Below are 12217 nucleotides of genomic sequence, written 5' to 3'. Positions count from 1 at the left end.
CATGTTTCTCCTACTATGGTGTTGGGCCTATATATTGCATACCAGGTATCATGGATCAGTTTGGATATGTCAAAATACTTGAAGAGGTCATGTTGCCTTATGCTGAAGAGGACATGCCCTTGAAATGGGTGTTTCAACAAGACAATGACCCCAAGCATGCTAGTAAACGAGCAAAATCTTGGTTCCAAACCAACAAAATTAATGCCTCGCAGATGTGAAAAAATCATGAAAAACTGTGGTTATACAACTAAATACTAGTTTAGTGATTCACAGGATTGCTAAAAAAGCAGTATGAACATAATAGTTTTGAGTTTGTAGTGTCAACAGCAGATGCTACTATTATTGTGAACACCCCCTTTTCTACTCTTTTTACTAATAGCCCAATTTCATAGCCTTAAGAGTGTGCATATCATGAATGCTTGGTCTTGTTGGATTTGTGAGAATCTACTGAATCTACTGGTACCTTGTTTCCCATGTAACAATAAGAAATATACTCAAAACCTGGATTAATCTTTTTAGTTACATAGCACTACTATTATTCTGAACACTACAGTATATTACTTACTGAAGAAATTTGCACTTAATCTCAGTTTATCAATCTCAATCTTGCACATCTGTCCAGAATGTGGTGGAGAGTCCAGCAGGAGCAGTGTTGGCAGGGGAGCAAAGGGGAGAAGTCAGTGCTTTTAAGTGCTGCACGTCCATGACAAAAAACAAGCAACTCCAGGCCACCTTGTTGACCCACAGCGGGACACCTGGCCGCGTAGACAGATGTGTAATCTTGTGTGTAAAGTCTCCAAAATTAATTCAGATGAGGAAAAGAACAGGGTTGCGGGTCTGTCCTCACACAGACAGGAACAGAAGTCAGATTTAGTCCCCACAAGGCAGGCTCAGGCGCTGTTGGAGGTGAGCTCGCTGCACTGACTGATGGAGGAAACTGCGAGCTGGAGATCCATGTCTCTGATTATGCCGATTCAAGAGCTTGATTTATTTCTTTTGGTGTCGCACCAAAAAAAATCAAGTACCAATGGTGTCTTCTCCCCCACCCCCCAACGGCAGGCATTTGGTGCCCTACGTGCAGTGCGTGATGCATGTGTGGGGAACGATGGCGCTGCTTGTTCCTGATAATCTTGCTCCATGCAGTCCTATCATTTCCTGTCTTATTATTATGATTATTAATATATATCCAACGTGGCTCATTGAATGGAACATTTCACCTCATGAAATATTCTTGCATTGCACTCAAACATTCATTATTTTTACACACACACACACACACACACACACACACACACACACACACACACACACACACACACACATATATATATATAATGATAATAAGACAACAAATGATAGAATGAAAACATCCGTGTCATTTGATATTTTATTAATTTATAAACAAGAGAAAAGGGACTTGATGTGACGTTCAGCACATTTGACATAATTCACCATAATCGAGTGCTCCTCTGTCTGTTTTCTGATCTGTTAACACGCCCAGATGTGTGGAGCACAGACAATGTGTCCTGCATGCGTTAACACACCAAGGCGTGCATACTGAGCTTCCTGTCTCGTGTGGATTCTATGCAAATAAGGTCTCTTGGCACCTTTGATGTCTGACCACAGTGGCGTATTCGTAGCGCTGCTCATTACAGCGTATCATCTACGCTGTAATGAGCAGCTCTACGCCCACTTCACGAGGACTTTTTTCTCAATACGCAGCAGTATGTTGAGGACTACGCGTAGGATGGAAGAAATTAAACCTGTTTAATTTTCTTCGGCATACAGCACAGCATGGAGCCTTCACGTGAGTACACGCAGCGCCGTACTACTGTCCACTATTGTGAGCCCGCCCACGCTTCAACACGGTACTGTACGCCACTTCACATCTCCCTGCTGTTCTTCTGGAGCTATAAATACTGCAAGATTGTTGCTTCACTTTATCATACTGGACTAATTATATGAGGACTGTTTCACTGTGTCGCATCGTTTCATAAAGGCGCTCTCTCGCGCGCGCTCTCTCTGTCAGAGAGAGAGAGAGAGAGCGGTTTTATTTTGAGGAGTCTGAGTCTCCTTAAAATAAAACCGCTCTCTCTCCTCTATCAGACTCCTTAAAATAAAATAAAAGCGCTCTCTCTCTCTCGCGCGCACGCTCTCCCTCCTTCTCTCTGTCTCTCTGTGTCTAATCAGAGCTGTGACTCTTTAAAATAAACGCGCACTCGCTGCATGTCGGTGCGCTCATCAAACGCCCTGATCAATCAGTCTGATCAAAGCTGAAAAGAGCTGTGACTCTAAAATAAACCCGCACTCGCTGCATAAAAAAATAATAATAAATAATAATAATAATGTTAAATGACTGTTTTTCAGCCGCACCACACCATGCAGTAGAGAAGAGAGCGCACTTCCACAGAGGCAGAAAGTAGCACTGAAACTGGTGCGACATGGCACACGCGACTGTGTGCACATATTAAAACGCGAACACACGCAGCTGCAAGTATGAACGAACACTGTTAAAGGCTGAGTATGCGCCTATTTCAGGCATATTTAAATGAAACACAACGCCGCATGAGCAGCTCTATGAATACACCACTGTGAAAACCCCTTTAGCTCCTGTGCGAGCAATCAGCAAAGCTCATTCCAGTCTCGCAAATGTGTAGTCATCACGTTAGGCATACGACAACTTGTCTCTGACGAACTGTCTCGCATATTTATGTTTCTTGTCTTGCCTGTGTATTCCTGATGTACATATGACAAAGCTGTCTCTGCACCCTGGTGGTGCTTTTCTGTCAGAACCACTGTGAGGTAACTGGTAGAACTGAGTTAAATGTATGTGAATTCTGTGAATAAAAGAAACTGCTATGACGAATGATGCACATGTAGAATTAATGAGAGAAATAAATGACGTGCACATGCGTTGCCAAATGAGGGAGTTATGTTTCCTTCAGCCAACACAAATTCTACAGACTTACAGTTTGGTGCGTGTCACTGGTCCTTTGAGGTCAAGAGGTTCCAAACAGTCCCATATGAACTTTAAATAGCAATCCATTCCAAATGATGAAACTTATCCACTTTGGTCATATCAAAATCTCCCATGGTCTTAAAACGACAATGTAGTCCGTACCTGATGCCGTGCAGTGACTTCTTCGTGTACAGACTGCTGTCTGCTTTCCTCAGTCCAGAGAAAAATTGCAACAGAATTTTGTCAAGCTCTTCATCCAACAGTGCTTCTACTTTAGCAAAGTCCTAGCGAATACTGCAAATGCCTCCAGACGGCTTACGGCATACCATCAATAAGCTCTTTCAAACTGTTATCTGTGACCAAAGCAAACCCCGCCATGTTTGTTTTTAAGCTACGCACCGTCACCACTAGTGTGAGTCCGGTGGTCACGCTGTGCATTGGTACAAAATGTATGGAACCAACTTTGCATGGTAAATGGAACCAAAATTGCACAGTCAATGGAACAAAATGGCAAATGGGACAAATGATCCAAATCACGTGATATACAACCCCTGGCAATAATTATGGAATCACCGGCCTCGGAGGATGTTCATTCAGTTGTTTAATTTTGTAGAAAAAAAAGCAGATCACAGACATGACACAAAACTAAAGTCATTTCAAATGGCAACTTTCTGGCTTTAAGAAACACTATAAGAAATCAAGAAAAAAAGATTGTGGCAGTCAGTAACGGTTACTTTTTTAGACCAAGCAGAGGAAAAAAATATGGAATCACTCAATTCTGAGGAATAAATTATGGAATCACCCTGTAAATTTTCATCCCCAAAACTAACACCTACATCAAATCAGATTGACCCTATGCCATGACATTGACCCTATGCCATGACATTGACCCTATGTGTCTTTTTGCAAGGAATGTTTTCACAGTTTTTGTTCTATGGCAAGATGCATTATCATCTTGAAAAATGATTTCATCATCCCCAAACATCCTTTCAATTGTCCAAAATATCAACGTAAACTTGTGCATTTATTGATGATGTAATGACAGCCATCTCCCCAGTGCCTTTACCTGACATGCAGCCCCATATCATCAATGACTGAAAATTTACATGTTCTCTTTAGGCAGTCATCTTAATAAATCCCATTGGAACGGCACCAAACAAAAGTTCCAGCATCATCACCTTGTCCAATGCAGATTCGAGATTCATCACTGAATATGACTTTCATCCAGTCATCCACAGTCCACGATTGCTTTTCCTTAGCCCATTGAAACCTTGTTTTTTTCTGTTTATGTTATATGGCTGGGGGGGCCTGGCTGCCGGTTTGTTTCTGTTTTTTGGTTTTCCTCCCAGGTGGCTTGCGTTTGGGACTGAGTGGCTGTGTTGCTGAGGCTGTCAGGACCTCACCCTGATCACCTGCGACTCGTCAGGACTCACAGCTGTGGTGCATCTGGATGGATTGGAACATGTTGGCATTTAAGACTGGACTGCACAGTGTGTATTTGCCAGAGACTCGACCTTGTGACCAGACGGGTGAGATCGTCGTCTCGGGAGCCATCTCATCAACAGCGGATGCTGAGAACGTCCAGGTTTGATGCACAGTCTGTGAAAGAGGAGGGGGTGAGGTCTCACGCTCGTCAGCACACTTCCTGAGGTACGTTACATTTTGTGACTAACAGTTATACAGTCAGTAAATGTGGTGTCCCTCACACCTTATTGTATTGAGCTGTTTGTTAGTCATGTATCAGCTTCCACTGCAGTGGAGTTTTGTGAACTGGATGTTCCATGCCTGCAGGTTGGGAAGCTGATCAGTAATCAAGCCAGGAAGTGTTTGCTGTTTGTACACCTTTAAGTGTTCTGTGTGTAGAGTGTGGACTCACATAATGGTTCCTTCTTTCACAGACTCGGTTGTTGCGGCCACCTGGGGGGTGTCGGCGGGGTCCTTGGGTCCGAAACAGCTTCTGGCTCCAGACCGTTAGCGCTGCTGGGAGCGCACCACGCCAGGCCGCACCTTTTTGTTATATTATCACTGTTATGTATTAAATTCAGTTAGCCTTTGAACCGTGCTCTGCTTATTTCATACTGGGTCCTTCAAACGCTGGTCGGTTCTCCGAGCTGCGTCCGACACATAACAGTTTAGGTGTTAATGATGGCTTTTCATTTAGCTTTTCTGTATGTAAATCCCATTTCCTTTAGGCGGTTTCTTACAGTTCGGTCACAGACATTGACTCCAGTTTCCTCCCATTCATTTCTCATTTGTTTTGTTGTGCATTTTTCGATTTTTAAGTTTTCTGTCTTGATGCTTTGATGTCTTCCTTGGTCTACCAGTATGTTTGCCTTTAACAACCTTCCCATGTTGTTTGTATTTGGTCCAGAGTTTAGACACAGCTGATTGTGAACAACCAACATCTTTTGCAACATTGCGTGATGATTTACCCTCTTTTAAGAGTTTGATAATCCTCTCCTTTGTTTCAATTGACATCTCTCGTGTTGGAGCCATGATTCATGTCAGTCCACTTGGTGCAACAGCTCTCCAAGGTGTGATCACTCCTTTTTAGATGCAGACTAACGAGCAGATCTGATTTGATGCAGATGTTAGTTTTGGGGATGAAAATTTACAGGGTGATTCCATAATTTATTCCTCAGAATTGAGTGAGTCCATATTTTTTTCCTCTGCTTGGTCTAAAAAAGTAACCGTTACTGACTGCCACAATCTTGTTTTCTTGAGAGTTGTAGTCTTACACACCTCTCTGCAGCTTCTCTCCCCCTGCCATCCCCTCATTACCCCATCCCCGTAGAGACGGTGTCTGCTCCCAGACCACCAATAACCAGCAAAAATCTATTTAAGCATAAAAATTCAAAAAGAAAAAATAATATAGCACCTTCAACTGCACCACAGACTAAAACAGTTAAATGTGGTCTATTAAACATTAGGTCTCTCTCTTCTAAGTCCCTGTTGGTAAATGATATAATAATTGATCAACATATTGATTTATTCTGCCTTACAGAAACCTGGTTACAGCAGGATGAATATGTTAGTTTAAATGAGTCAACACCCCCGAGTCACAATAACTGTCAGAATGCTCGTAGCACGGGCTGGGGCGGAGGATTAGCAGCAATCTTCCATTCCAGCTTATTAATTAATCAAAAACCCAGACAGAGCTTTAATTCATTTGAAAGCTTGACTCTTAGTCTTGTCCATCCAAATTGGAAGTCCCAAAAACCAGTTTTATTTGTTATTATCTATTGTCCACCTGGTCGTTACTGTGAGTTTCTCTGTGAATTTTCAGACCTTTTGTCTGACTTAGTGCTTAGCTCAGATAAGATAATTATAGTGGGCGATTTTAACATCCATACAGATGCTGAGAATGACAGCCTCAACACTGCATTTAATCTATTATTAGACTCTATTGGCTTTGCTCAAAAAGTAAATGAGTCCACCCACCACTTTAATCATATCTTAGATCTTGTTCTGACTTATGGTATGGAAATAGAAGACTTAACAGTATTCCCTGAAAACTCCCTTCTGTCTGATCATTTCTTAATAACATTTACATTTACTCTGATGGACTACACAGCAGTGGGGAATAAGTTTCATTACACTAGAAGTCTTTCAGAAAGCGCTGTAACTAGGTTTAAGGATATGATTCCTTCTTTATGTTCTCTAATGCCATATACCAACACAGTGCAGAGTAGCTACCTAAACTCTGTAAGTGAGATAGAGTATCTCGTCAATAGTTTTACATCCTCATTGAAGACAACTTTGGATGCTGTAGCTCCTCTGAAAAAGAGAGCTTTAAATCAGAAGTGCCTGACTCCGTGGTATAACTCACAAACTCGTAGCTTAAAGCAGATAACCCGTAAGTTGGAGAGGAAATGGCGTCTCACTAATTTAGAAGATCTTCACTTAGCCTGGAAAAAGAGTCTGTTGCTCTATAAAAAAGCCCTCCGTAAAGCTAGGACATCTTTCTACTCATCACTAATTGAAGAAAATAAGAACAACCCCAGGTTTCTTTTCAGCACTGTAGCCAGGCTGACAAAGAGTCAGAGCTCTATTGAGTTGAGTATTCCATTAACTTTAACTAGTAATGACTTCATGACTTTCTTTGCTAACAAAACTTTAACTATTAGAGAAAAAATTACTCATAACCATCCCAAAGACGTATCGTTATCTTTGGCTGCTTTCAGTGATGCCGGTATTTGGTTAGACTCTTTCTCTCCGATTGTTCTGTCAGAGTTATTTTCATTAGTTACTTCATCCAAACCATCTACATGTTTATTAGACCCCATTCCTACCAGGCTGCTCAAGGAAGCCCTACCATTATTTAATGCTTCGATCTTAAATATGATCAATCTATCTTTGTTAGTTGGCTATGTACCACAGGCTTTTAAGGTGGCAGTAATTAAACCATTACTTAAAAAGCCATCACTTGACCCAGCTATCTTAGCTAATTATAGGCCAATCTCCAACCTTCCTTTTCTCTCAAAAATTCTTGAAAGGGTAGTTGTAAAACAGCTAACTGATCATCTGCAGAGGAATGGTCTATTTGAAGAGTTTCAGTCAGGTTTTAGAATTCATCATAGTACAGAAACAGCATTAGTGAAGGTTACAAATGATCTTCTTATGGCCTCGGACAGTGGACTCATCTCTGTGCTTGTTCTGTTAGACCTCAGTGCTGCTTTTGATACTGTTGACCATAAAATTTTATTACAGAGATTAGAGCATGCCATAGGTATTAAAGGCACTGCGCTGCGGTGGTTTGAATCATATTTGTCTAATAGATTACAATTTGTTCATGTAAATGGGGAATCTTCTTCACAGACTAAAGTTAATTATGGAGTTCCACAAGGTTCTGTGCTAGGACCAATTTTATTCACTTTATACATGCTTCCCTTAGGCAGTATTATTAGACGGTATTGCTTAAATTTTCATTGTTACGCAGATGATACCCAGCTTTATCTATCCATGAAGCCAGAGGACACACACCAATTAGCTAAACTGCAGGATTGTCTTACAGACATAAAGACATGGATGACCTCTAATTTCCTGCTTTTAAACTCAGATAAAACTGAAGTTATTGTACTTGGCCCCACAAATCTTAGAAACATGGTGTCTAACCAGATCCTTACTCTGGATGGCATTACCCTGAGCTCTAGTAATATTGTGAGAAATCTTGGAGTCATTTTTGATCAGGATATGTCATTCAAAGCACATATTAAACAAATATGTAGGACTGCTTTTTTGCATTTACGCAATATCTCTAAAATCAGAAAGGTCTTGTCTCAGAGTGATGCTGAAAAACTAATTCATGCATTTATTTCCTCTAGGCTGGACTATTGTAATTCATTATTATCAGGTTGTCCTAAAAGTTCCCTAAAAACCCTTCAGTTAATTCAAAATGCTGCAGCTAGAGTACTAGCGGGGACTAGAAGGAGAGAGCATATCTCACCCATATTGGCCTCTCTTCATTGGCTTCCTGTTAATTCTAGAATAGAATTTAAAATTCTTCTTCTTACTTATAAGGTTTTGAATAATCAGGTCCCATCTTATCTTAGGGACCTCGTAGTACCATATCACCCCAATAGAGCGCTTCGCTCTCAGACTGCAGGCTTACTTGTAGTTCCTAGGGTTTGTAAGAGTAGAATGGGAGGCAGAGCCTTCAGCTTTCAGGCTCCTCTCCTGTGGAACCAGCTCCCAATTCAGATCAGGGAGACAGACACCCTCTCTACTTTTAAGATTAGGCTTAAAACTTTCCTTTTTGCTAAAGCTTATAGTTAGGGCTGGATCAGGTGACCCTGAACCATCCCTTAGTTATGCTGCTATAGACGTAGACTGCTGGGGGGTTCCCATGATGCACTGTTTCTTTCTCTTTTTGCTCTGTATGCACCACTCTGCATTTAATCATTAGTGATCGATCTCTGCTCCCCTCCACAGCATGTCTTTTTCCTGGTTCTCTCCCTCAGCCCCAACCAGTCCCAGCAGAAGACTGCCCCTCCCTGAGCCTGGTTCTGCTGGAGGTTTCTTCCTGTTAAAAGGGAGTTTTTCCTTCCCACTGTAGCCAAGTGCTTGCTCACAGGGGGTCGTTTTGACCGTTGGGGTTTTACATAATTATTGTATGGCCTTGCCTTACAATATAAAGCGCCTTGGGGCAACTGTTTGTTGTGATTTGGCGCTATATAAAAAATTGATTGATTTCTTATAGTGTTTCTTAAAGCCAGAAAGTTGCCATTTGAAATGACTTTAGTTTTGTGTCATGCCTGTGATCTGCTTTTTTTCTACAAAATTAAACAACTGAATGAACATCCTCCGAGGCCGGTGATTCCATAATTATTGCCAGGGGTTGTACAAACCACCAATCAAATGACAAGGATCTACGCAGTTTGACTGCTGAAAAAACCCAATTACATTCCCTTCTTTCTTCCTACACAGTTATCAATGCTTTGTCCTTTCCCCCAGCAAGTCTGCAATGCTGAATTTGTTGGATAAGTGGCTCCATGAGTCCTCAGAGTACACTTTTCTGGTTCCCAACACTATTCGGTAAATCCTCTCCTTCCAGTGCAAAGAAATACCTTTGAGGACAAAAAGACACAGCTCATGATGTGTCAAGAGGGACCGTGGTGGTACACTGGAAGCCCAATTCAGACAGACTCATTTTCTGTACTTTACTCCAATCAAGGGTCACAGTGGAGCTGGAGCCTATCCCAGCAATCATGGAGAGAGAGAGGCAGGGTACACCCTGGACAGGACACCAATCTATCCCAGAAACACATGAAGACAGACAAGCACATTCGCACCTATGGTCAATTTAAAGTTCCCAATTCACCTAACCTACATGTGGGTAGGTTAGGTGAATTGGGAACCCCGTGTTTGCATGTTCTCCCCCAACATGCAAACTCTACACCAAAAGGACCATGTGAGAAGCGATCCCATGACCTTGGTATGAGGCAAAATTGTGAATCACTAAGCCACATTAATACAGACTACATGGGGGGGGGAATACTGTTTTTGAAGTTCTTAACTTTGGTCAGTGTTTGAAATGTAGTCCTCTTTTGTTTTCAATATAAAAATGATCAATTATTTTTGAAGGCTTCCTATTTTTGTTTGCAAGCTAGAAACTACAGTCTTGATTACTTCTAGAAACTCAACAAAGCTATTAGTGATAGAAACAACAGAGTTTAGGCTTAGAGTAGTTTATACCAGTTGGAAACAGTTCCTACCAGACTGTAGTTTCTACTGGTAGAACCTGCAGTTTATATCATGTACATTAATTACTCCAGTTAAATATGGTCTGTCGCTTTCCATCATTTCCTAAAGGGAGATGCGGTTGAATTGTTACAGATGTAATATTGTCCATGACCCTTGTCCCAGCGTGCTTGTCTTGCTCCAGCTCTACCTGGGTTGTGCGTCACACTGTACTATGCAGTATTACATTCCTTTCATTAGATGCTACTGGTTGACAGGTAAGGTTTCACAGCATAGTCTGAGGCAGACCAACATGCCATACCGCTCCTTCCCCAAGAATTTTGGTTTAAATATTTTGGAGGATATCTAATGCCATACACACAAACTACATTCTGACATTGCTTTGTCTCAAGTAGCTCATTAGTTAGTCACTCTTTAATTGAAGGGCAGTCTTAATTTTGACAGATTCTTTGAGACATCAGTGTAATCACACAGACAAATAAAAGACATGAAGAGGACCAGGTCATAAAGTCTTTTGTTTTGGCCATGTGCAACTTTGTATGTTTACAGAATGACTGTGGACATTGAATATAAGGTTGTATCATGGTACTAAATGTCATCAATACCTCCGCGTGGGTGGAGGTTATGTTTTCACCTGTTTGTGAACAGCCTGTAACTCACAATTTTTCATATATAGCTATGAAATTTTTAGAGGATTCATATCCTGACAGGCAAAAACTGATTCAGTTTTGAAGGTCATAGCTCAAAGTCAGGAAAAACCTTGGAAAATTGGAAAAACCCCATCTTTAATGCTGAATTAATTTTCAAAAATTCATAACTGACAAAAAACAATTTCTTTCATATTTGAGATCGCTAAGTAGAATGGCATCCTTTATCGACTGACAAATTTGATCCAGATTACAGATTTTCTGGCCATTTAAATCTAACATTGAAAAACCCATTTAATGGATATTTCACATTATATCTAAAAACATGCTCCGAATACGCTCACATTTGAAAGTGAGGTGGTGCAGACTGGCACTAACTGTCTCCAAAGTTTGATACAGATCTGATCCCGATTGTGGACATTTGAATTTAATATTGAAAAGCCCATTTGGCCTAGATTTTGCATTATATCGCTCACATTTTCTGTTATGGATTTACCTACACCACCAAAATTGGATGGGGGTTCCAGTTTTGTTCATCTGTGTTCCAGTTACCAGTCGGAAACCAAGTACCAAAAAGCAATGACAAATTGTGCAGAGCAGAGATAACCAATTTTCTGTGAAAATTATATGAAAAAGAATTCAGAAACCAAAAAAGTAAACAACTTGACATCACAAAAAACTTTGATTCAACTGCATGTTTATTTGTATATTTATTTGGATCCCCATTAGCTGCAGCAAAGCTGGGGTCTTCCTGGGGACAAGTTTACAAACACAAATCAAAATACATTAAAAAATATATATAAAAAGACAAAAAAGAGGAAGAAAAAAAAAATTACAATCAAATTAAATTAATCATCACACATGGTCAGTCTATTTACACCAGTGATTTTCAACCTTTTTTGAGCCGCGGCACCCTTTTTGTATTTACAAAATCCTGCAGCACACCACCAACCAAAAATAATATTATAATGCTATTACCTCTGGTTTTGCGCAGAACCCAATTATCGCAATAGAAAATCGATACAGAAAACACCGCATTTTGAAAATCCTCAAGCATTTTGCGCTCTGATCTCAAGTAGGGCTGTCACGATTAGGAATTTCTGGAGACGATTAATTGTCAGACAAATAATTGCGATTGACGAATATACTGTCTATTTGTTTTTTTCTTTTTTTCCCTTCTTTATATTCTACTATTGTAGTATAATTACACAACTCTGGAAGAACGTTTGGCTTCTGTGAGTGGAGAAACTGGGAATGGTGCAACATTTTTATTTTTATCTTCATTTTACATACAGTCCCAACTTTTTCTGATTTGTGGTTGTTTCTGTTGCATTTCTGAAATTGTTTCTCCTCATCAGTCACGTTTTGTGCTTAAACACTACATTAAGCTCAAGATTGAACAAATAAATAC

The sequence above is a fragment of the Thalassophryne amazonica genome, chromosome 10, assembly GCF_902500255.1.
Source record: "Thalassophryne amazonica chromosome 10, fThaAma1.1, whole genome shotgun sequence".
NCBI classification, from domain to species: domain Eukaryota; kingdom Metazoa; phylum Chordata; class Actinopteri; order Batrachoidiformes; family Batrachoididae; genus Thalassophryne; species Thalassophryne amazonica.
This window is presented reverse-complemented; position numbering follows the sequence as displayed.